The following is a 21,501-nucleotide window of genomic DNA, read 5'->3' on the forward strand; positions in this document are numbered from 1 at the left end:
GAACTCATTAGCAAACAGAGTAGGCTTGCTGACAAGTCCAAGTTTCATCCAGATAAATGGGTTTAGGAGCTAGAACATCAGAGGCGAGCTTTCTCGCTCAGGTTTCACTGCCCTTAACCTTCAGCAGTGCTCATTTTTCACATTCACCAAAACCATTTCACTAAACTTTGAGTACTCCATTCATCCATCCACCAGGGTGTCACTGGGAGTGATTTAGAAAGATTACAAATCTCTGTGCCTTTACATTGTCCTTAGAACACAGACAAAATCTAGCCTGAGATCTCAGGGCAGCATGAACCACAAATGCCATGAAAGAAAGTAGAAAGAAAGTGAAGTCGCTCAGTCGTGTCCAACTCTTTGTGACCTGTGGACTGTAGCCTACCAGGCTCCTTGGTCCACGGGATTCTCCAGGCAAGAATACTGGAGTGGGTTGCCATTTCCTTCTCCAGGGGATCTTCCCAACCCAAGGATCGAACCCAGGTCTCCCACATTGCAGGCAGACGCTTTACCCTCTGAGCCACCAGGGAAGCCCGTGACAAATGCCATGACATTAAGTTTAATCTTGGGAGGTGGGGAATGGAGCCAGGGTATGTAGTGTGAATATGGCGTGGGAAAGGCTGGGTGGAAATCATGACAAAGGGTAAGTCCATCAGCACATTCAGTGATCCTGGCCATAGTGACTAATTCAGCAATGAGCATGTAACCTCAGTTTGATCATCAACTTGAAAAACAAAGGGTATATATGCTTTGTTTAGGGAGTGCTTAGACAAAGGCTCTCTTTGCTGAATAAGTGTAAAACCCCAGGAACTTAACATGACCATTATGGGGACCAAGGTGAATCAGATTTAGGATGCCTCTGAACCTAAGAAAGTAAAAGCAAAAATGAAGAAGAAATGCCAACGCCTCTGTTATATTGTTGAGTTATTAGATCAAGCCTCACTTGGAGCCAGGTGGTAACTCCTGGACTTTTCAGTTGCTTGAATCAATCTATCTCCATTATAGTTTAAGCCTGCATCATAGTGTTTTCTATAGCTTGCAACTAAAGCATCTTGAGATTTGTTTTTATATACATGCTTTTTTTGCAAGAAGAGTCAAGTTTTCTATCATTTTCAGGATATCTGTGACCCCTAAGAATATTTTAAAACCCTGAACTAAAGAATTTCTAAGATTTTCTGCAACATTAGCACTCTGTGATCTTCAAGTTGATTTTGTTTTTAAATTCCAAGTTTAGCTGATAATGCATAAAATTAGGCAATATAAAAACATATTTTCAAATAAAAGTGGACTTCTCCATTTAAAAAAAAATGCTTATTAGAAAAATGTTTGAAAATGTGATAAAATAACAGAGAAAGCCACTATTAATATTTGGAGGGTTATTTTTACATGAAATGTTATGGAAGTTTTAATGTGGGAAAGCTCATACTATACGTATGTATTTTTTTATGTAACCTTTTTTCACTTGATATTATAGCATAAACACTTCTCTAGATTATTAGAAACCTTTTATAAACATTTTTAATGGCTGCATAACTTCCTACTGAGCACTATAATTTCCTTAATGTGAGACAAACTGAGTTGTTGCTTTTGTGATCATATTTCCCATTTTTGAAAACGGATTCTTGCCTGAAAGTAAACAAAGGAACTACCAGTGGTGGAAGTGTTCATTGCTATGGCAGGTTAAGTCACAGGGGAGCTTGGAGAAGGAGGCAGGGCCACACCAGGATGCTCCAGAGCCCTTCTGTTCTCACTGGGTGTCATCTTCACCTTTCTCTTGTTGTACAATATGATCCTCTTGTTCTGAAGCCATGCTGAAGCTTAAGGTCACTGGTGACCTTCAAGGTACATGTTCAATCACCTGGAGAGACTGACTCTCAATAAATCCTGGCTTCAACTAGCTTGAGTCAGGTGCTCACCCTGAGCCCATTCAACTCTGCCAGGGTAGAGAGTGGAGGGTACATTGTCACACAGTACAAAATGCTGGATAGGCATTCACTACCTTGAATTTGAACTTCATCCATAGTGATCAGACGAATAAGCAGTGGCCAAGATGGGGAAAAAAATCCAGAAGACTGGGCTCATTTACTCATGCTCTTTGAGAAAATGCCCTCAAATTGTTCACCGTAACAAAATAGGTTACAAATATAACACCATCCTCCCTATACTCCCAGTCCTCAATTTCTCCACTATTCTTTGCACTAAATACCAACCTCTAGAGATGATTTCCCCAACAACTATGAGTTTTCCTGCTGAGCTCTATGGAGTGCTTGGATTACAACTTATATGTTTCATTACATGGCTTTTCTTGCTCATTTTCTGCTCAATTTCTTCAAGACGAGAGCTAGCTGAGGCTAGCTTATGCTAATTTGCAAGGCTACGTGGGCTTTCTTATTGTTTATAATACAAAACTCTTCTCTCCAGACTGTGTCCTGACAAACAGCTAAAAAGTTAGCTTATTCTGCATGCTGGATGTTTTGATGTCTCCTGCCTGCCCCTGGCTACCCCACGGGTTGGGGAGGTGGGGCTGCAGGAGGGAGTGCAGGGAGGATACGTAACAGAAAGGGAACAGAGGATTAAGGAACTCCTCTGGGCTCCACTGTGCACCTTGTAAGCATTCAGTGAGAACTCTCTGAAGCTTACACTCTTTTGAAGGGCACAGTTAATAAATATGTATCTCTAAGGAGACAGCAAAAAAAGCTGGTGTAGCTTGTTGCTTCCTGATCTGATCAGTAGCTACACACATCTCACATTTCTTAGCTGTTCACATTCTGAATGGCGTTGACTGTAGAGCTTTCCTTCCTGCAACAGTCTTCCTCCTCACCAAAAAAATTAACTAGAAACTCTACTAGGTGCTGTAAGTGATGCAAACAGAAATAAGGCAGCGCAAATCCTAAAGATGTCTTCCAATCTAATGAGTGAGCAAAAGGTTACAAGGAGGTACAAAGTAGAATCTGAACTTGGACAAAGGAGGTATTCATTCTGAGTATGAGATTAGAAAGGTTTATGGAGAAAATAAATTCACTCTAAGTCCTTAAAATTGATATGATCTGGATGATGGCAAAAGGGATGGGATAAGTGTAGAGATGATAGTCACATAAGAGGGTAACACAAATAAATATGAAAGCAATGGTGATAAAAGAAATGGGGCTGTTCAGAGAACACTGCACTAAGGCATTTGAGCTTTATCTTGCAGGTGATGAGAGAGTCATAGAAGGTTTTCCAGATAGGAGAAAAATGGGGCCTTATTTTCACTGAAAACAAAATCACTCTGTAGGTAGTTGAAATGATTGACTGATAGAAGGATTGTACACAGAGAAAGCAGAGAGGTTGTGTTTATGTCTAGGCAAGAATGCCTAGGATAAGAATTTTGGCAGTAACAAAAGAAATGATAAAAGAAAACTACAATCTAAGGTTTGCACTTACAACACACACTTGAAATTGCTTTCTTCTTTGAGCTCAAAGAAAGGAGGGATTTATGTGGGCTAGATTGTCAGGGAAAAAAGAGATTTTTTAGGAAAAATAAAGGTACAATTTATTAAAACTGTATGATGAGGCAGCACTTTATTAAGTATTTCTATGCTTCTCTAATTTGGTTTAATGTGAATGATGTACAAAATCTGAATATTTAGTGAGAAGAGAGGAAGGAAGGAATGTTTCAAACACTATAAACAGTGGCCCTGAGGCCTGCTAAATAGTACTTGCTGGGAAAACTTAGCAGGTCAGCAAATTGTCTTTAGTGAGATCTAAAATCAGATGGATATAATAGAACTGCAAGATGAGCTTCTTGAACATCACATAGGGAAAGTGAGATGTGGGCTAAACATAGTGATGATCCAATTCTTTTAGGATTTCAGACTTTCTCAGAACGTAAAGTCATGTAACTGATCTGGCAGAGACCCTGCTTATCGGCTAGGGATAAGGTCCAGAATGACAGAGCTAAGATAGGAATAGAGCAGCGGTTCTGAACAAGGATTTGTGACTGTCTAAATGTGGATCAGGAAGGGAGAGTATATGAACAGAGGTTTGTAGCAGTCACTAGTATAAACCGTAGCATCTTAACTCTGAAACAACTTTTAGGAATTTTGTTATTCCAAGTTGCCAAACTGGTGGTCTACAAGTCAGAACACACCCAAAAGAGACTTTTTTCTAATGTGCACAGCCTTCAAGATAATTTGAAGGAGATTCTAACATTTAAAATTGGGAAATTACAGATAAAAATATAAATCTCTTGGTTTCTCATAAAGAATTTGAAGATTTTGATAACTCTGGCTCTAATGGCAATAATCTGAGTATCAGCTTCCCCCCCGCCCTTTGAGGATTAACCAGAAGCCTCATTACCTCTTAAGTCTCCTCAACATCAAGGCCAAAGTATAGCCATCACTTACTTGGCCACCTTATGCGACAAGTTGACTCACTGGAAAAGAGTCTGATGCTAGGAGGGATTGAGGGTGGGAGGAGACGGGGATGACAGAGAATGAGATGGCTGGATGGCATCACCGACTCGATGGACATGAGATTGAGTGAACTCCGGGAGTAGGTGATGGAAAGGGAGGCCTGGCGTGCTGTGATTCATGGGGTCACAAAGAGTCAGACATGACTGAGCGACTGACAGAACTGAACTGAACACCGAGATTGTCCTATAATATTTCCTATAAATAAGTTTCCATCAAAAATAGAATACAACATACAGATGGAGAACTTTATTTTTCAAGAAAGATGGGAGAGAACAAATGTATATTCAGATGTGAGGACAATTTCTATGCATTTAATATTCAAATGAAGTGTGCTTTTGTGTAAAGAATGTCATTTAAGACAGATGCTATCTTGAAACAAACACAGCCCGCTTTAGTCATGATTCACCTATCTGGTCCCGTTGACATTTGAATTTGTAGCTCTGGGCTAAACTGAACCCACTGTTGTACAAGTGGAGGAACTGAAGCAGAGAGAAAATCTCAGATCTCAGGAACACAGAGCTCAGAGTGTCCTTGACCACTCTGGGACCAGAATATAAACCAGAATATAAACCCATGAAGATGTAACTAACAGTAAACTAACTGGTGTCCAAGTGAATGGTTTGTGCTAAAAAGACAGATGGTGAAATAAAGCAGTCAGAAGGAGTGGACATAGGAGTAGGATTTGATCTAAATTTTGAAAGGTATTATGGACACATCATACACAATACTGCATATCTTTTTGGTGGCGACCAGTTCTGTGAAACCTTCCATCAACTCTGCACAGGTCTGGCTCTGAGGCCCAAAAATGGAAGGGAATTAATATTCATATCTTGATGAGGGTGAAGAAGAATAGTGAAAAACTCAGCTTGAAACTAAACATTAAAAAAACTAAGGTCATGGCATCCGGCCCCATCACTTCATGGCAAAGAGAGGGAAAAGGTGGCAGTAGTGACAGATTTCCTCTTCTTGCGCTCTAAAATCACTGTGGATGGTGCCTGCAGCCTTGAAATCAGAAGACGATTGCTTCTTGGCAGGAAAGCGATGACAAACTTAGACAGTGTGTCAAAAAGCAGAGGCATTACTTTTCAAAGGTCCAAGGACATAGTTAAGGCTATGGTCTTCCAAGTGGTCACATATGGTTGTGAGAGCTAGACTGTAAAGAAGGCAGAGCGCCAAAGAATTGATGCCTTCAAACTATGGTGCTGGATAACCTGGGAGTCCCTTGGACAGCAATGAGATCAAACCAGTTCAATCTTAAAAGAAATCAACCCTGAATACTCATTGGAAGGACTGATGCTGAAGATGAAACTCCAGTATTTTGGTCACCTGATGCGAAGAGCCGACTCATTGGAAAAGTCTCTGATGCTGGAAAGATTGAGGGTAGAAGAAGAAGAGGTGTCAGAGGATGATGGCTGGATGGCATCACCGATGCAAAGGATATGAACTTGCACAAACTCAGGGAGACGGCGAGGGACAGGGAGGCCTGGCATGCTACAGTTCATGGGGTCACAAAGAGTCAGACACAACTGGGCAACTAAACAACAATAATACGCCTTGGAGTAATCATTGAATAAAGGGGATGGGAAATAATAGCTAAATGTGTCCCCTCTTTATTCCCTCAAAGTTCATACTTGTAAGACAACTTCATATAGCTTCTCAAAAGCAATGCTCTCTTGGGTGTGGAGAAAAGGCTACCTTCTATCTTCTACACCACTGGTGGGAATGTAAATACAGCCACTATGATAAACAGTATAATCGTTCCTTAAAAGCTAAAAGAGGAATGGATAAAGATGTGGTACATCTATCCAGTGAAATACTACCCAACCATAAAAAACAATGAAATAATGCCATTTGCAGCAACATGAATGGACAAACAGACAAATATGATTATATCACTTATAGGTGGAATTTAAAATATACAAATGAACTTATTTACAAAACAGAAATAGATGCACAGACACAGAAAACAGACTTATGGTTACTAAAGGGGAAAGAGTAGGGAGGGATACATTAGGAATTTGGGATTAGAAGGTACAAACTGCTATATATAAAATAGGTAAGTAACAAGGTTCTACTGTATAGCACAGGTATACAGGTATACAAGATATTCAATATCTTATAATAAACCATGATAGAAAAGAATATGAAAAAGATTCTATATCTGCTGCTGCTAAGTCACTTCAGTCATGTCTGACTCTGTGTGACCCCATAGACAGCAGCCCACCAGCCTCCCCCATCCCTGGGATTCTCCAGGCAAGAACACTGGAGTGGGTTGCCATATTCCTCTCCAGATTATATATCTGTATCTATCTATATTGATAGATAACTGAGACACTTTTCTGTACAACTAACAGAGCACTGTTATATTGACTGTACTTCAGTTTTTTTTAAAAGCCACACTTTCCTGTAATGGTTGCCAATTCAATAACATATTTCTCTTCTTCCTCCTCTAGTATCTTATTTCAGGCTGCTTTAACAAAAATGGCAGAGACTGGCTGACTTAACCAACAAACATTTATGTCTCAGAGTTATGGAGGCTGGGAAGTCAAGATCAAGGTACTAGCAGATATACTGTCTACTGAGGACCCATTTCCTGCCTTTAAACAGCTGCTTCTTCACTGACTTTAAAAAAGAGAGGGGTCTTTTGTGTCTCTTCTTACAAGAGCACTAATCCCATTCATGTGGGATCCACTCTCTTCACCTAATAACCTTTCAAAGTTCTCACCTCCAAATACCATCACACTGGAGACTAGGTTTCAAAATATGAATTTTGGAATGACACAAAATTCAGTCCATAGCACCATTCACCAGAACCATCATTCCAGTAACAGAGGACACATGCCCCAGTAAACTACTCTCCCAGAAGCCTTTGTCTCGGGCCTTGATTTAGGGAACTTGAGCTAAAACACAAATTTCAGTGTTAGTTGTTGTGTTCAGTCACTCAGTTGTGTCCGACTGTTTGTGACCCCATGGACTGCAGCACGACAGGCTTCCTTGTACTTCACCATCTCCCGGAGTTTGCTCAAACTGATGTCCATTGAGTCGGTGATGCCATCCGACCACCTCATCCTCTGTCGTCCCCTTCTCCTCCTGCCCTCAATCTTTCCCAGGATCAGGGTCTTTACCAATGAGCCAGCTCTTCGCATCAGGTGGCCAAACTTCAGTGTTAGTAACAGATCAAATGGGAAGGAAGGCAGATGGTACTCAGGACAGGACTGTATGTCTACAATGTACCCTTTTTGGCAAAAGAATACCTGGGAATAACTGGTTACCTTGGTATTTTATCATACAAACTCTTGTGAATTTTAATTAAAGGATGTTAGAAATGTCCTAAGAACAACTTCTTGAGTGACTCATTGCCAAAAGCAGTTGAAACAGAGCTGTAGACTTAAAGTATCACAGGAGTTAGCACTAAAGTTTATTTTCTTTTTGTTTTGTTTTAATATTCAAGTCAAAATATTCAAGAAACTTTCAACTGAATACAACTGTCAAAATTTTCAGAACTTTCTCAAGATTTATCCAAAAATTCAAATTATCTCATTATTTAAGACAGTGTTTTATATTTTAAGTGGGCTTACATTTTATAGTCTGGTTTGACCTTCCTTGATAATTTTGATAAGTGAAACCTATGTATTTTTCATTTTAGGATCCCAAAGGCAAGATTCAGGATGATTTCTAAAGGTTCTTAGTCAGGAAAACATGTGTATGTGCTATCAGACAGTGCATGCTAAGTCACTTCAGTTGTCTCCGACTCTGTGAGACCCTATAGACTGTAACCCACCAAGCTTCTCTGTCCATGAGATTCTCCAGGAAAGAATACTGGAGTGAGTTGCTCTGCTCTTCTCCAGCGGATCTTCCCAACCGAGGGATCAAACTCGTGAGGCAGATTCTTTACCACTAGCGCCACCTGGGAAGCCATATCAGACAGTAGGTGAAGATAGCTCTGGTTAACACTGTTCCCTGGATGACCCTGGCCAAGTTCCTTTCCCTTTATGTTCCTTATATAGCTTCCACATCTATAAAATAAAGAACTTTACATAGAGTCGGACACGATTGAGAGACTGAACTGAACTGAACTGAACCATATTCTTAGGAGGAAACTTACACATTTTGTAATTCAACCCTAGGGTGTGAATCCCTTAATTAGACATTCCAGAAAAGTTTCCCCTTCAGCATGAATATTCCCCAGAGATCCCCATCACGTACTTTCCAAAATAGCCCATTCAGTGTTTTGGAGAGTGCTAATCTGTTCTTGCCGGCCAAAGAAGGAAATGGCAACCCACTCCAGTGTTCTTGCCTGGAGAAACCCAGGGACGGGGGAGCCTCGTGGGCTTCGGTCTATGGGGTCGCACAGAGTCGGACACGACTGAAGCGACTTAGCAGCAGCAATCTGTTCCTGCTGGCCAAAGTGCCAATTTAAAATTCTCATGAATGGAGAAAATACAGTTGTTTGCTTTGTGCTTGCTTACTTATTTGTTTATATATCTATCTGGCTTATAGCAGTACTACTAGTACTATGGCCATGCTCAGTCATGTCTGACTCTTTACGGGTGCATGGACTGTAGCCTGCCAGGCTCCTGTGTCCATGGGATTTTTCAGGCCAGAATACTAGAGTGGGTTGCTATTTCCTCCTCCACGGGATCTTCCCTACCCAGGGATCGAACCCATGTCTCCAGTGTCTCCTGCATTGGCAGATGGATTCTTTCACCATTGTGCTACCTGGGAAGCCCTTGCTCCATATATAGTTCAATGTGGCAAAGAAGCTTCACAAGTCTAAGAGTTCCAAATTCACCAACAGTACCATTGATTTTCTTGCTGTCCTTTGTTTTATGTTCATTTTAGTTAGCTCTGAAATTTCCTTCCCCAAAACCCTTGGATTTTGTGGCTTTAATTAAATCCCAATCTGCAACACCGAGAAATGTGTTTGTTTGGTTTTTTTTCTCCCCAAATGCTACATGATTCCTCAGAGCACTAGAAGTGGCATGACCTGACTGGTGGCAGACACACACTACCCAAACCCACCTCTGGCCCTGTGTAAGCCTGATTGTACTCCTATCCAAGTACTAACCAGGCCCAACCCTGCTTAGCTTCTGAGATCAGACGAGATCAGGCACATTCAGGGTGGTATGGCCATAGACAGCCTGATTCTACTTACTTCTCTGGCATTTAGTCTGTTTCGTGTCCAGCATCAATATAACTGGGATTGAGCATCAGTTATTTCAATCCTACAGTCTTAGCCTCAGGGTAATGCTTCAAAAACTCTTCTCAGAAGCAAGTGCATGGCCCAGAGTTCTGACCTGGCTCTCTCCTTGACTCCAGCCTGGAAAGATCTGGAGCCATGCACTGGCTGGGTCCTCTGGTGTGGGTGCCATCTGATTAAGCATCTGTAGGTGTCAGAGCCTGGCTGACATCCCGATCTTTCCTTCTGGCTGAGTTTCATTGACCAAATGTGGCCTTTTAGCTCACATCTGTCCTCCAGGCTGGCCACATACTGGGTACTAGTATTTTGGCAGACTGTAAAAGCACCCCTATTACAGCTGTCTCTGTGTGGTCCTGCACATCCAACCCTCTTAATTAGCAGACTTGCCTTAAGCTCATTATTCAGAATCTTGCCCCTAAACCCAACAGTACAGTCGTCCCCATAGAGATTCTGCACATTTCTCATTAGATTTACTCCTAGGGACTTGGTTTTATGCCTGCTTCTATAATGAAATCTAGTTTTAAAATTTCTTTCTCTGTTTGTTTCTGGTTTATGAAACTATAACTAGATTTCTACAGGAAAACCCTGCAATAAAAGGCTCAATAATAATGCAAATTTGGATATAAAGAAATTGGTATTGTGTTCTCTGACCAGCCTCCATTCTCATAGGTATGCGGCCTGAAGTTTGTGTTTTTCTTGGGGTAGGAGGGACATAATTAGGAAGTGACTGCTTCAGCTTTCTGGCCGTGTGGGATTTCCTTGGGTCAGTATATAGTCAACTGAGTACAGAGTAAGTTTCATCATTTTCATTTTGTGTGTCAGCACAGACGATCTAAAATATTTTGCTTTTTATTAACTTCACCAAAAATGAACTTACGTTTTACTGAGTGAATTTTTGGGTCACTCATAACATTATGGGATATTGAAGCATACTGATTTCATTCCCAACAATCTTGCTAAATTTACTGCCTCTAATAGTTTTCTATAGATTCCTTAAAATTTTCTATGCTACCTATAAGAAATAAAATTTTGTTTTCTTCTTTCCTTATACTTTTTTCACTCTTATATTACTTATATTTTTCTTTTAAATCATACATTTACAATATATTATCAGTAAGCCAAAGACCATTTTTATTAAAAACTAAAAAGAGAAAAAGCATATTCTATTTTTGAATAAACCAATGATGATAGGTACCATAAAAAATTTACATAATTAATGTGCATTAAATGATGGCTTAGGAAAAGAAGACTTTAGGAAATACACTTTTTTTTCCTTAAATGAATACATTTAGCTTAATGTGGTTTGAGTATCTTAATTCTTGGTACTACGGTGACAAGGAGACATCAATACACAAAACTGGCTTTTGAGGTGAATAATGAAATGTGATCTATCTTTTTTTTCAGCTTTATTTAGATAAAATTACTTGACAAACAAAATGTATGAAGTGTACATCATGATGATTTTGATATTTATACATTGTGAACAGGTTCCTCAATTTAATTATCCTATCACCCCACATATTTCTCTCTCTTTTTTTTTTTTTAATGAGAACATTTAAATTCTACCCTATTAGCAGATTTCAATTATAAAGTAATGTTATCAACTACAGTCACCATGTTACACATTAGATCCTCAAACCTTTTTCATCTTACAGCTCAGAGCTGATACCCTTTTAAAACCTCTCTCTATGTCCCCTCTTCTCGGTCGCCACCAATCACTTTTCCACTCTCCTTTTTCCATAAGTTTTTCTTTGTTTTTAAGATTCCATACTTCAGTGAGGTCATACAGTATTTGTTTTTGTCTGGCTTATTGTACTTAGCATAATGCTCTCAATCTACTGTGAATCCAGGATTTTCTTCTTTCTCACAGCTGAATAAAATTCCATTGTGTGTACACACACACACACATAGATTTAACAGTTGAACTACATTGGTTTGAACTACACAGCTGCGTTTACATGCAAATATTTTTCAAGAGTAAATACTATAATACTACATGGTTCATAGCTGGTTGAATCTGTGGATACAGAAGAGCAGCAGATATGGAGGGCCCACTAAAAGTTACATGTGGATTAACATTCTCCATTGGTATCTATATATATTTATATCTATTTCTGTAGGTAGATATAGGTACAGATATAAATATATAGAACATCTTTTTATTCAGTCATCTGTTAGTGGACAGTTAGGTTGTTTCTATACCTCAGCTTTGTCATATTGTGAATAATGCTGCAATGAACATGGGGTGCAGATATTGCTTCAATACCCTGTTTTCATTTTCTTTGAATACATATCCAGAAGTATGATAGCTGGATCATACCACAGCTATCTCCAGCTCAATGAAGAATGTAAGTGTTTATAGTAGACACTCTCATAAGAGAATCCAATATCAAAGGGAATGTTCCAATATTTCACCATTATATAATGTTTTTTAAGTCTTTTACAGAAGTACTTTATTAAATTAAGAATATCCCTATTTTTTATTTGGTAAAAGTTTCATTATATATGGATACTAAACTTATACTAAACACATTTTTCTGCATCTACTAAAATTAATGGAGGTTTAATCACTAATGCTTAACACAACATTCTTTGAATAAATACAACTTGGTTTTTACATAATATATAAATATATAATGATTTTAACCTTTTTATATAATGCTTGATTCAATTTGCTAATATGTTGCCTGGAATTTTTGCATTTATTTAATCAAGATTGCTCTGTTTCTTACACTGTCATATGTTAACTTCGCAAAATAAATTGGAGAATATATTTTCTTTTTCTGTTCTCTGGAAGAGTTGGTGTAAAGCTACAATTATTTCTTATGGAATATGGATACCATTCACTAATGAAGCCATCAGGGTTTCCTTTCTTTGAAGGAAAGTTATGAAAAAACAGATTTACTTTTTACTTGTTACAGGATTTTCAGGTTTTTTATATCTTCATGTATTCATTTCACTAATCTGTAATTTCCTAGGAAGTGGTCCATTTATTATAAAATTTCAAGTTGTGGCATTAAATGTTTTGTGATATCTTCTTGTTGTATTTTAAAAGTATCTGAAGACTCTGTAATGAAATCTTCTTAAGAAATTCTTTATATTGGTTAGTTGTGTCCACTCTCTTATCTCTTGCTCTGTTTTACCAGTAGTTATTTCTTACATTATTTTTTTCAAAGAAGCAAATTTCAGCTTACTTATTTTCACTATTGTTTGTGTGTTTTCAACTTAACTAATAGCTATTTTTGTCCTCTATTTACTTTGGATTTTGCTATTTATTGCACTCTTCAATTATATTCTATTTTCCCAACATTTTAATCTGTTTGTCTCATTAGTTATAAAGAGATTAGTTAAAATTTTTACGTTATAGATTTGTTCGTTTCTTCTTATAGTCTGTTTTTCATGGGCTTATTTGAGCTTCTTTGTTTCTTTAGATATTTTGAGGCCATATTCTTTAGAAAGATGCAGATATATCTTTCAGTTGACCAACTTCTTTTACATTATAAAGTTACTTTTTTATATCTAATAATATTTTATGCCTTAAATTCTAGTCTCTCTGATATTAATTTGGATACATTAGCTTTCATTTGATTAATATTGATATAGTTTAACCAGTGGCACCCCACTCCAGTACTCTTGCTTGGAAAATCCCATGGATGGCAGAGCCTGGTAGGCTGCAGTCCATGGGGTCGCTAAGAGTCGGACGTGACTGAGCGACTTCACTTTCACTTTTCCCTTTCATGCATTGGAGAAGGAAATGGCAACCCACTCCAGTGTTCTTGCCTGGAAAATCTCAGGGACAGGGGAGCCTGGTAGGAGGCTGTCTATGGGGTCACACAGAGTCGGACATGACTGAAGTGACTTAGCAGCAGCAGCAGCAGCAACCATTTCTCTCCATTTCCTTTCAATTTTTTTATGTATTCTTATGTCTCAGCTCTCTCCCTTAAAAACAATATAAAGTAGTATTTACTTTTAATCCTGTCTGAAAATTGGATATTTTATTAACTAGGATTTTCAGTTTACCTACATTTATGTCATTATGATGTATTTAGGTTTGATCAAATGTTTCATCCTGTGCTATTTATTGCACCTAGGAATAAATCTATCTAAAGAATTAAAAGAACTCTACTTGTAAAACTGTAAGACACTGATAAAAGAAATTGAAGATGATACAAACAAATGGGAAGATAGGCTATGCTCATGAATTGGACGAATTAATATTGTTAAAATGAACATATTACCCAAGGCAATCTAGAAATTCAATGTAATTCCCACCAATGGCATTTTTCACAGAACTAGAACAAATAATCCTAAAGTTTGTAAATAAATTTGAAAATTTGTAAGCAAAACTTGTATAAAAGCCTGAATAGTCAAAACAATCTTAAGAAAGAACAGCACACCCGGAGGTATCAGTTCTGTCAATTTCAAATTACAGGCATATTTTGTTCTATTGCAATTCAGTTTACTGAAGTTCACAGATATTCTTTTATATATGTATATAAATTGAAGGTTTGTGGCAACCATGGATGAAGCAAGTCTATGTGTGCCATTTTCCCAACAGCATTTTTTCACTTAATGTCTCTGTCTCATTTTGGTAATTCTCACAAAATTTCAAAATATTTCATTATTGTTACATTTGTTATCATATTCTGTGGTCAATGATCCTTGGTGTTACTACCACAATTCATTCAAGGTTTAAATGGTGGTAAGGACTTTTAAACAATAAAGTATTTTTAGGAAATAAAAAGATATTGTACACTTAATAGACTAGAGCATAGTGTAAACATAACCTTTTGTTATTACCTTTTTGGGAAACCAAAAATATTATATGACTTCCTTTATCATAACATTTACTTTATTGTGGCAGTCTAGAACTGAACCCACACCATCTCTGAGGTATGTCTGTATACTGTAAAACTACAGTAATCAAAACAGTATGGCACTGCCACATAGACAGACTTAAGGTCAATGGAACAGAATAGAAAGCCCAGAGATAAACCCACACCAATTAATCATTGACAAAGGGGGCAAGAATATACTAAGGGGAGAAGACATCCTCTTCAGTAAATGATGTTGGGGAAAAACGGACAGCTGCATGTAAAAGACGGAGAAGGCAATGGCAAGCCACTCCAGTACTCTTGCCTAGAAAATCCCATGGACGAAGGAGCCTCGTAGGCTGCAGTCCATGGGGTCGCTACGAGTCAGACATGACTGAGCGACTTCACTTTCACTTTTCACTTTCACACATTGGAGAAGGAAATGGCAACCCACTCCAGTGTTCTTGCCTGGAGAATCCCAGGGATGGGGGAGCCTGGTGGGCTGTCGTCTATGGGGTCACACAGAGTCAGACACGACTGAAGTGACTTAGCAGCAGCAGCATGTAAAAGAATCCAACCAGACTGCCTTCTCATACCATAAAGTGTTAGTCACTCTGTCTTTTTTTTTTTTACTTGAATAAAATAAAATAAAATTTTATTTATTTTTTTAACTGTTTCAATAATCCATTTTTTTTTTACAGTTCATAACTTTTATAAATAAAATAAATGTACAGTGAATAAGTTCTCTGAAATATTTCAATATTTCTGCAGGTTTAGTAACATCGTAAAATACATTTCAACTAAAATTCACAAATCTAAAAACCTGTTAGGCATTTTTAGGCATTTTAAGTTGGAAATGAAGACCAATGTTACATCGTAATATGCCAATTACAAATAGTACTTCAAATAGTAAATACTACAGTTTGTCCCAAACTTTAAAAACTATTCATGAACTCAACACTGAACTATTGATGGCTATGAGAATTGTTTCCTAGCCTTTTTGAAAATTTCAACCCATTTACGTTTAAGGTAATTATTGATAAGTACGATCCCGTAGCCATTTTCTTTATTGCTTTGGGTTCAAGTTTATACACTCTTTCTGTGTTTCCTGTCTATAGAAGATCCTTTAGCATTTGTTGGAGAGCTGGTTTGGTGATGCTGAATTCCCTCAGCTTTTCTTGTCTGTAAAGCTTTTGATTTATCCTTCATATTTGAATGAGATCCTTGCTGGGTATAGTAATCTGGGCTGTAGGGTATTTTCTTTCATCACTTTAAGTATGTCTTGCCACTCCCTTCTGGCCTGAAGAGTTTCTGTTGAAAGATCAGCTGTTATCCTTATGGGAATCCCCTTATGTGTTATTTGCTGCTTTTCCCTTGCTGCTTTTAATATTTGTCCTTTGTGTTTGATCTTTGTTAATTTGATTAATATGTGTCTTGGAGTATTTCGCCTTGGGTTTATCCTGTTGGGGACTCTCTGGGTTTCTTGGACTTGGGTGATTATTTCTTTCCCTATTTTAGGGAAGTTTTCAACTATTATCTCCTCAAGTATTCTCTCATGGTCTTTCTTTTTGTCTTCTTCTTCTGGGACTCCTATGATTCGAATGTTGGAGCGTTTAACATTGTCCCAGAGGTCTCTAATATTGTTCTCATTTCTTTTAATTCGTTTTTCTTTTTTCCTCTCTGTTTCATTTATTTCTACAATTCTATCTTCTAGTTCGCTTATCCTGTCTTCTGCCTCTGTTATTCTACTGTTTGTTCCCTCCAGAGTGTTTGTGATCTCATCTATTGCATTATTCATTGTATATTGACTCTTTTTTATTTCTTCTAAGTCCTTATTAAATCTTTCTTCCATCTTCTCAATCCTTTTCTCCAGGTTATTTATCTGTAACTCCATTTTGCTTTCAAGATTTTGAATCATTTTCACCATCAAAATTTGAAATTCTTTATCAGGTAAATTCCCTATATCTTCTTCTTTTGTTTGTGTTGGTGGGCAATTATCTTGTTCCTTTACTTGCTGGGTATTTCTCTGCCTCTTCATCTTGCTTATATTGCTTTGCTTGGGGTGGCCTTTCCCTCTTCTTGCAGTTTGTGGAGTTCTCTTTATTATGTAGTTTCTTCACTGTGTGTGGGGTTGGACGGATGACTTGTCCGGGTTCCCTGGTTAGGGAAACATGTGTCGGTGTTCTGGTGGGTGGAGCTGGATTTCGTCTCTCTCCTCTAGAAGACAATGGGCTGCTTTCCTGGGAGCCTGATGTCCTCTGCCAGTATTCAGAAGTTGTTTTGTGGACTTTACTCCACGTTCAAATGTTCTTTTGATGAATTTGTGGGGGAGAAAGTGGTCTCGCCGTCTTATCCCTCCGCCATCTTGTTCCTTCCTCCCGAGAACACTGGATTCTTATATTCCACTTGGTCGTGGAGTATCTCTTCCCAGCTGCTCCAGCAAGGTGCAGCCGCTGTACCTTACCTTGGACGATGGGTATCTCCTCAAGGCCGCCCCTCCTGCTTTGAATGTGGATCAGCTCCTCTCGGCCCTCCGGTGCCCAAGCAGCCACCGCCTCCTGGACGTGGTACAGCTCCTCTCAGCCACCGCCCTAACCCTGGGCGCGGGGTAGCTCCTCTCAGCCACGATTCTGCACGTGGTCGGTTGCGCCGGAGCCGGGCGTCTCTCGCGTCTCTTATGATCCTGTGCCCATAGAGGAGCCAAATGGTGCTAGTCCCAGTCAAGGGCAGGAGAAGACCTATGTCTCAGTTCAACAGTCAGGCAGAGAAAATAGTCACTCTGTTGTATCTGACTCTTTGTGATCCCACGGACTGTAGCCCACCAGGCTCTTTTGTCCATGGAATTCTCCAAGCAAGAATACTGGAATGGGTAGCCATTTCCTTCTCCAGGGGATCTTCCTGACCCAGGGATTCAACCCAGGTCTCCTGCATTGCAGGCAGATTCTTTACCATCTGAGCCACCAGAGAAGCCCTTCATACCACATACAAAAATAAACTCAAAATGGATTGATGTTTAACTGTGAAACCTGAAACCATAAAATTCCTTGAAGAAAATAGGAGCATTACACTCTCTAATACCAGTCCAAGCAATATTTTTGGCTCTGTTTACTCAAACAAGAAGGGGGAAAAAAGAAAAAATAAACAAATAGGACCTAATCAAACTAAAAGCTTTTGCACAATGAAGAAAACTATCAACAAAACAAAAAGACTAACTGAAAGTGAGAAGATATTGTAAATGACATATCCAATAATGGGTTAATATACAAGGAATTCATAAAACTCAACATCAAAAACCCAAACCCTCATTAAAAAGTGGTCAGAGGACCTGAACATTTTCCCAAAGAAAATGTACAGATGGACAACAGACACTTGAAAAGATGCTCAACAAACTAATCATTCAGTTCAGTTCAGTCGCTCAGTCGTGTCCAACTCTGTGCGACCCCATGAATCGCAGCACGCCAGACATCCCTGGTCCATCACCAACTCCTGGAGTTTACCCAAACTCATGTGCATCAAGTCGGTGATACCATCCAAGCATCTCATCTGTCATCCGCTTCTCCTCCCCTCTTCAATCTTTCCCAGCATCAGGGTCTTTTCAAATGAGTTAGCTCTTTGCATCAGGTGGCTAAAGGATTGGAGTTTCAGCTCAACATCAGTCGTTCCAATGAACATTCTGGACTGATCTCCTTTAAGATGGACTGGTTGGATCTCCTTGCAGTCCAAGGACTCTCAAGAGTCTTCTCCAACACCACAGTTCAAAAGCATCAATTCTGTGGTGATCAGCTTTTTTTACAGTCCAACTCTCACATCCATACATGACTACTAGAAAAACCATAGCCTTGACTCGACAGATCTTTGTTGCCAAAGTAATGTCTCTGCTTTTTAATATGCTATCTAGGTTGGTCATATAATTTCCTTCCAAGCAGTAAGCATCTTTTTATTTCATGGCTGCAGTCACCATCTTCAGTGATTTTGGAGCCCCCAAAAATAAAGTCTGACACTGTTTCCACTGTTTCCCCATCTCTTTGTCACGAAGTGATGGGACCAGATGCCATGCTCTTTGTTTTCTGAATGTTGAGTTTTAAGCCAGCTTTTTCACTCTCCTTTTTCACTTTCATCAAGAGCCTTTTGAGTTCCTCTTCACTATCTGCCATAAGGGTGGTATCATCTGTATATCTGAGGTTATTGATATTTCTCCCAGCAATCTTGATTCCAGATTGTGCTTCATCCAGTCCAGCGTTCCTCATGATGTACTCTGCATATAAGTTAAATAAGCAGGGTGACAATGTACAGTCTTGACATACTCCTTTCCCTATTTGGAACCAGTCTATTGTTCCATGTCCAGTTCTAACTGTTGCTTCCTGACCTGCATATAGATTTCTCAAGAGGTAGGTCAGGTGGTCTGGTATTCCCATCTCTTTCGGAATTTTCCACAGTTTACTTTGATCCACACAGTCGAAGGCTTTGGCATAGTCAATAAAGCAGAAATAGATGTTTTTCTGGAACTCTCTTGCTTTTTTGATGATCCAGCACATGTTGGCAATTTGATCTCTGGTTCCTCTGCCTTTTCTAAAACCAGTTTGAACATCTGGAAGTTCACGGTTCATGTATTGTTGAAGCCTGGCTTAGAGAATTTTGAGCATTACTTTGCTAGCATGAGAGATTAGTGCAATTTTGCAGTAGTTTGAGCATTCTTTGGCACTGCCTTTCTTAGGGATTGGAATGAAAATTGACCTTTTCCAGTCCTGTGGCCACTGCTGCATTTTCCAAATTTGCTGGCATATTGAGTGCAGCACTTTCACAGCATCATCTTTGAAAAGTTAAAAAGATAGGAACATCTTTAAACTAATTCAAAGTTTGAGACTGCCTAGAAGACTCAGAAGACACAATCCCTGACTGTAACTCCTCAAAAGAGCTTTCCCAGTTCTATTCTTTTTCCCATTATGAGTAGTCATTCAAACCTGTAGCTGAATATGGTCAGAGGATTGGTTAGACTCCCACTTTATCAGTGTCCTGGACTTTGATGTCCACTGTATCCCACAAAGTGACCAAATAACCTCCCTGAGGGAGCACAGCAACTAAATGTTAGAGCCGAGACTTAAATCAAGGCGTTTGCACCTTCCCTTATGCCATGTCTGATCTCCACAATTAATCACTGTGATGATGATGGCATTATCCTTTCTCTCTCTTTTCCAACAGCACAACCTCCAGGGAAACATTTTACTTAGCAATATTAAATTGACATTGCTGCTACTGCTGCTAAGTCGCTTCAGAGGTGTCCTACTCTGTGCGACCCCATAGACGGCAGCCCACCAGGCTCCGCCGTCCCTGGGATTCTCCAGGCAAGAACACTGGAGTGGGTTGCCATTTCCTTCTCTATTAGAGCTCAGATATTCTAAAAGAACAACCCACAGTTGCTGAAGGCAGAAACATTGCCTTTTACTATCTGAACTATCTGAACAATCAGAAGCAAAAGCTTCAACTTAGTAACTTAAGAAGTGGTAAATGACTAGAGGGAGAACAACAGTGTACCTCTTGGGTTAGTACTGCCACTGTTGTAGAAATTTAATTGCACCGTCTATAAAATAACAGGGCATTTTTTCATGGCATATGTCAGCGGGCATCTGATTGATACACTGCATTGTCTTCAATCATAGTTTTTTGAGGCCCACATTAAATATTGAAAACTGAGCTATATATTTAGAACAGTAATTAGTCTGAAGTAGCCTCTGTGCCTTATCCCCTGTTAAAGTTTTCAAGTAAACCAAAATGATGAATATTTAATGTACTGTACCTCATTGTCATCTGATAATAAGATCTGTTATAGGGTTATAAAATGTTATGCTAGGTTCTAACAGCACATCATTAATATTATAAAATGTAGCTGGGCTCCCTTGCAGAGCTGCCTGATAAACAACAAAACAAAAAACAATAGAATGATAAGTGATATCAACCATTTCCTCCAAGGGCTTAGAAGAAAACCAGCCAAGAGATGAGATGTATTTGATTGTTAGATGCACTCATGAAACACTAAAGAGGAAAAAAGGAAGAAGATAATGAAAGAAGCAAAAGCAAGTAAGGAAAGGATGCCAGGGGAAGAAAATAGGGCAAATAGGGAATTAGAGAGTGGCTAGGTATGGGGATTATCCAAAGGTAAAATGGAAGTCTGGATGAAAAGAATGCTAAAGACCCACATGTAGATCCTAGGATCTTATGGTCCTCCGAAGCAACTGTTAGAACTGGACATGGAACAACAGACTGGTTCCAAATAGGAAAAGGTGTACGTCAAGGTTGTATATTGTCACCTTGCTTATTTAACTTATATGCAGAGTACATCATGAGGAACGCTGGGCTGGAAGAAGCACAAGCTGGAATCAAGATTGCTGGGAGAAATATCAATAACCTCAGATATGCACATGACACTACCCTTATGGCAGAAAGTGAAGAGGAACTCAAAAGCCTCTTGATGAAAGTGAAAGAGGAGAGTGAAAAGGTTGGCTTGAAGCTCAACATTCAGAAAACAAAGATTATGGCATCTGGTCCCATCACTTCATGGGAAATAGAGGGAAAAACAGTGGAAACAGTGTCAGACTTTATTTTTTTGGGCTCCAAAATCACTGCAGATGTTGATTGCAGCCATGAAATTAAAAGACGCTTGCTCCTTGGAAGGAAAGTTATGACCAACCTTGATAGTATATTAAAAAACAGAGACATTACTTTGCCAACCAAGTTCCGTCTAGTCAAGGCAATGGTTTTTCCCATGGTCATGTATGGATGTGAGAGTTGGACTGTGAAGAAGGCTGATCGCCGAAGAATCGATGCTTTTGAACTGTGGTGCTGGAGAAGTCTCTTGAGAGTCCCTTATACTGCAAGGAGATCCAACCAGTCCATTCTAGAGGAGATCAATCCTGGATGTTCATTGAAGGGACTGATGCTAAAGCTGAAACTCCAATACTTTGGCCACCTCATGCGACGAGTTGACTCACTGGAAAAGACTCTGATGCTGGGAAAGGTTGGGGGCGGGAGGAGAAGGGGA

The sequence above is a fragment of the Moschus berezovskii genome, chromosome 8 (genome assembly GCF_049115385.1).
Source record: "Moschus berezovskii isolate FMDL1 chromosome 8, NW_MosBer_1.0, whole genome shotgun sequence".
Classification (NCBI taxonomy): domain Eukaryota; kingdom Metazoa; phylum Chordata; class Mammalia; order Artiodactyla; family Moschidae; genus Moschus; species Moschus berezovskii.